The sequence below is a fragment of the Arachis ipaensis genome, chromosome B06, assembly GCF_000816755.2.
Source record: "Arachis ipaensis cultivar K30076 chromosome B06, Araip1.1, whole genome shotgun sequence".
In the NCBI taxonomy this organism is placed as follows: domain Eukaryota; kingdom Viridiplantae; phylum Streptophyta; class Magnoliopsida; order Fabales; family Fabaceae; genus Arachis; species Arachis ipaensis.
This window is the reverse complement of record NC_029790.2, coordinates 109,365,980-109,371,647: the sequence shown is the minus strand read 5'-3', so window position 1 is coordinate 109,371,647 and position 5,668 is coordinate 109,365,980.

Below are 5,668 nucleotides of genomic sequence, written 5' to 3'. Positions count from 1 at the left end.
ACCTATGAACGTGTGACTGACAATCACTTCCGTTTTACATGCAAACAAGCTTGAATGTGTATCTCTTGGGTTTCTAATCTAAAATTAGAACCTTCATGGTATAGGCTAGAATTATTGGCGGCCATTCCTGAGATACGGAACGTCTAAACCTTGTCTGTGGTATTCTGAGTAGGATCTGGGAAGGGATGACTGTGACGAGCTTCAAACTCGCGAGTGTTGGGCGTGTGACAGACGCAAAAGGATCAATGGATCCTATTCCAACATGATCGAGAACCGACAGATGATTAGCCGTGCGGTAACAGCGTGCGTAGAACATTTTCACTAAGAGGACGGAAAATAGCCATTGACAACAGTGATGCCCAACATAAAGCTTGCCATGGAAAAGAGTATGAATGATTGGAAGAAGGCAATAAGAAAGCAGAGGTTCAAGAGGAACAAAGCATCTTCATACGCTTATCTAAAATTCCTACCAATGAATTACATAAGTATCTCTATCTCTATCTTTATTTTATGTTTTATTCATATTTTAATTATCAATCCTCCACAACCATTTGAATCTGCCTGACTGAGATTTACAAGATGACCATAGCTTGCTTCAAGCCGACAATCTCCATGGGATCGACCCTTACTCACGTAAGGTATTACTTGGACGACCTAGTGCACTTGCTGGTTAGTTGTGCGGAATTGTGACAAAGTGTGATTCACGTTTGAGAGCTCCAAGTCTTTGGCGCCATTGTTGATGATCACAATTTCGTGCACCAGTCACCAAGTCCGCAAACCAGGGTGTCTTGTGTATGACAAGTAATTGCTCATCCGGGATCCTTCGTTCACTAGGAGTTGATCAATAGGAATTTTTTAGGGCTCAATCTTTGAGAGGTGGTCAGCCACTTGATTTTTAGAACTTCTCTTGTCTCTTATTTTGATTTTGAATTCTTGCAAGAGGAACACCCACCTAATGACCCTTAGTTTAGCATCTTGTTTGGTAAAAAAAACTTAAGAGCAGAGTGATCAGTGTAAACAATTACTTTTGAACCAATTAAATAGGATCTAAACTTGTCAAAAGCAAAGACTGCTACCAAAAGTTCCTTTTCTGTGGTAGTGTGATTCTTTCGTTCATCGTTTGGAATATGGCTAGCATAATAACCACTTGCATCACACACGAGTTCAAAAAGTAAGGTCCAGTTAGGTGGTGCAATAATTGGTGCAGAGACAAGCTTTCCCTTAAGAGTTTCAAAGGCATGCATATAAGCTGTATCAAAAACAAAAGGAACATCACTAACTAAGAGATTATTCAGAGGTTTAGAAATCTTTGAAAAGTCCTTTATAAATCTTTTATAAATCCAACATGACCTAGGAAGCTCCTTATGGCCTTCACACTCACTGGTGGTCATAATTTTTCAATTATCTTCACCTTAGCCTTGTGAACTTCTATGTCTTTGCTTGAAATCCAATGCCCGAGAACAATACCTTCGGTAACCATAAAATGACATTTTTTCCAGTTTATAACAAGGTTTATTTCTTGGCACCTTTTCAAGACTAAAGCTAGATGTTGTAAATATGCATCTAAAAAGACACCAAAAACAAAGAAGTCATCCATAAATACCTCAATGAATTTCTCAATTATGTCAAAGAAAATAGAAAGCATACACCTTTGAAAAGTAGTTGGGGCATTACAAAGCCCAAAGGGCATACGGCAGTAGGGGATCTTCGGGATCCATTGCAATCTGATTATCCCGAATAGCCGTCCAAGAAGTAATAGAAAGCATGTCCAACCAATCTCTCAAGCATTTGATCAATAAAGGGTAAGTGAAAGTGATCTTTCCTAGTAGTAGTGCTGAACTTCCTATAGTCAATGTACATGCACCACCCAGTAACATTTCTTGTAGGAATGAGCTCATTCTTCTCATTTGTAACCACTGTAATGCCATCTTTATTAAGAACAAATTGAATCAGACTCACCTATGGATTATCAAAAATCGGATAAATGATTCCCGCTTCCCACAATTTCATGACTTCTTTTTGAATCACCTCCTTTATTACCGGGTTGAGTCTCCTTTACGCCTACACTACTGGTTTAGAATTATAGTAGGACTTATCCCCTTAAGATCATAAATGGACTATTCCAAAGCTATTTTGTGAGCTTGGAGTTTGATGTGGGAGGAAATTGGCGAGTTAAGAATGATTATAAAATATGCTTTGCAAGTATAGTTCTCAACCAACCAGAAATCCTCTTATCAATTTAGAAGAGTGTCACAGAAATTAAAATTAAAATACTGGGAGTATGAATCCCAGGTCGTCTCCCAACGAGTTGCAAAAAAGTGTGCTATTTTATTAATCAGATGTTTTCAAAAAGGTTTGAGTTGAATGGCAGAAAATTAAATTAGAGAATTTATATAAATTTAAATAAAAACCTTGACTGGGAATTGATTAGCTGGAAGCCCTATTCTTGTTAGAGTACTCTCAAGATTAATTGACAATTGGCGGTTATTATGTTTAGTTGCCCCTTACTAAGTAAGGGAAAGTCAAACGAGTTGGAGTGTTGTATCTACCAACAAGTTCCAATCCGCTCTTGGGAGGATTGGTGTTTATGACTAGAGAGCAATCCAACAATAAACCCAATTACAATCTTTCTCTTGAGCATCCCAACTCAAGGGTTCCTTTCAATCAACTCCCCATCAAGTTAGGGAACTACTCGCTCATTGTAAATGTAAAATTCATAACATAAGAAAGGGAATTAAAGAAAGACATGATAAATAATGATCAAAAGATTAAATAAAAATAAAAGTAATTCTTGTATTAATAAATGCTAAAATAATCCAATAGTAAAATTAAGTAAATTAAGGAACATGGAAGAGTAAGAGACAAGTAAAGAGAACGAACTAGAATGTCGAAGTCTTGATGAGTCAATAACTCTTCTCAATATCCCAATGCAAAAACAATGAAAATAACAAATCCTAAAAACTACGAATGTGTAGAGAGAAAACCTAGAGGAGAGGAAAACTAGATCTAAAAACTAAAACTATGCGGAATGAATGTTGTTGTTGGTTTCTGCATGTTCTCTGGCTCTAGTATGCTTTTCTAGGCCGAAAACTGGGTCAAAATCAGGCCCAAAATTGGCCCCAGCGATTTTGCAGATTATGCAGATCGCGCACGTCACGCGGACGCGTCATTCAGGCGGACGCGTTATTCGGCGTTTCGCTTTGCCACGCGGGCGCGTCGTCCACACCTCCACGTCACTAGTGCAGTTTCCAATTCGCGCGGCCGCGTCATCCGTGCGGCCGCGTCATTGCGATTTCCTTTCTTCCGCGCAGTCGCGTCATCCATGCGGCCGCGTCGCTTCTCGCTGGTCATCTCCTCAATTTCTTGTGTTACTTCCATTTTTGCATGCTTCCTTTCCAATCTCTAACTCATTCATGCCTTATAAAGCCTGAAACACTTAACACACATATCACGGCATCGAATGGAATAAAGGAGAAATAAAATATATAATTAAAAGTCTCTAGGAAGCAAGTTTTCAATCATGCAATAACTTTAGGAAGGAATTATAAATACATGCTTATTTAATGAATAAGTGGGTAAAGATTATGATAAAACCACATAATTAAACACAATATAAACCATAAAATAGTGGTTTATCAACCTCTCCACACTTAAACATTAGCATGTCCTCATTCTTAGTTGAAGGAGATAAAATAAATGAGTAAGAACATGTAAAACCCATGCAATGCAATGCAGCCTATATATGCGAATGCAACTATATGATTCTTGTCCACTTGATCTAAAGTAAATAAGCTCTTCAAAATAATTACAAATCAAATTCCACTAATCCAATTCTTATAAAGCAAGAACAGATAAAAATACAAGAAGATAACTCATGAAAGCAGGGAACATAAAATTTCAAGCATTAAACCCTCACTGACGGTGTATGTACACTCTAGTCTCTCTAGTGTATAGGGTAATTACTCTATCCTTCTCTAATCATGCTTTCTAAATTTTTGTTCTTCTCCTAACCAATCAACAACATTTAATATACCAATGCAAACTGATGAGCGGATATTTTATACGCTTTTCGGGGTTAATTTCATATAGATTTTAGTATGTTTTAGTTGGTTTTTAGTTTATTTTCATTAGTTTCTAGGCAAAATCTACATTTCTAGACTTTACTATGAGTTTGTGTGTTTTTCTGTAATTTCAGGTATTTTCTAGCTGAAATTGAGGGAGCTGAGCAAAAATCTGATGCAGGCTGAAAAAGGACTGCTGATGTTGTTGGATTCTGACCTCCCTGCATTCAAAATGGATTTTCTGGAGCTACAGAACTCCAAATGGCGTGCTTCCAATTGAGTTGAAAAGTAGACATCCAGGGCTTTCCAGCAATATATAATAGTTCATACTTTGCTCAAGGATAGATGACGTAAACTGGCGTAATTTAATGAATATCTCTTAGATTCCTTAATCAGGATCTCCGTGGTATAAGCTAGATAGATAGCAGCATTCATGAGAATCCGGAAAGTCTAAACCTTGTCTGTGGTATTCCGAGTAGGATTTTGGGATTGAATGGCTGTGATGAGCTTCAAACTAACGAATGCTGGGCGTAGTGACAGACGCAAAAGGATAGTAAATCCTATTCCGGTACAATTGAGAACTTGCAGATGATTAGCCATGCGGTGACAGCGCACTTGGACCCTTTTCACTGGAAGGATGGATGGTAGCCATTGACAACGGTGATCCACCAACACACAGCTTGCCATAGGAGGAACGTGCGTGCATGGACAAGAAGGCAGAGGAAAGCAGAGATTCAGAAGACAAAGCATCTCCAAAACTCCAACACATTCTCCATTATTACATACCAAGTATTTATTTTATGTTCCCTTGTTCATTTGCAAGTCATTTGATAATTATAATTGACCTCCTAACTGAGATTTACAAGATAACCATAGCTTGCTTCAAACCAACAATCTCTGTGGGATTCGACCCTTACTCACGTAAGGTATTACTTGGACGACCCTGTGCACTTGCTGGTTAGTGGTACTAGTTGTGAAAAGTGTGATTCACAATTTGTGCACCAAGTTTTTGGCTCCGTTGCCGGGGATTGTTTGAGTTTGGACAACTGACGGCTTATTTTGTTGCTTAGATTAGGAAAAATTTTTCTTTTTGGTTTAGAGTCTTTTATTTTTTATACATTGTTAAAACACTTTAAATTTATAGCTCAATTAGTTAGAGCGTGGTGCTTATGTTCTTAGTAATTGGCTATCCTATTTTTAAAATCTTTTTCAAAAATAATTTTTCTTTGAATAAATCTTGTGCCAAACTCTAAGTTTGGTGTTTTCTTGTTGATTTTTCTTTGTTTTTCAAAAATTTTAGTTTGGTTTTCTAAAAATTTTAAGTTTGGTGTTCTTTCTTCATGTTCTTGTGTTCTTGTGAGTCTTCAAAGTGTTCTTGAGTTTTTCTTGTGTCTTGATCTTAAAATTTTTAGTTTGGTGTTCCTTGGTGTTTTTCCTCCAAAATTTTCGAAAACAAGGAGCATTAGATCTAAAAATTTTAAATCTTGGGCTATCTTATTATTTCTCTCTCTCTCCTCCTTAAATTCAAAAATATCTTTTCTCTCTATTTTAAAGCAAATTTTCGAAATTTACCTTTAAAATTCAGATTTTTATTTCAAAATTTAAAA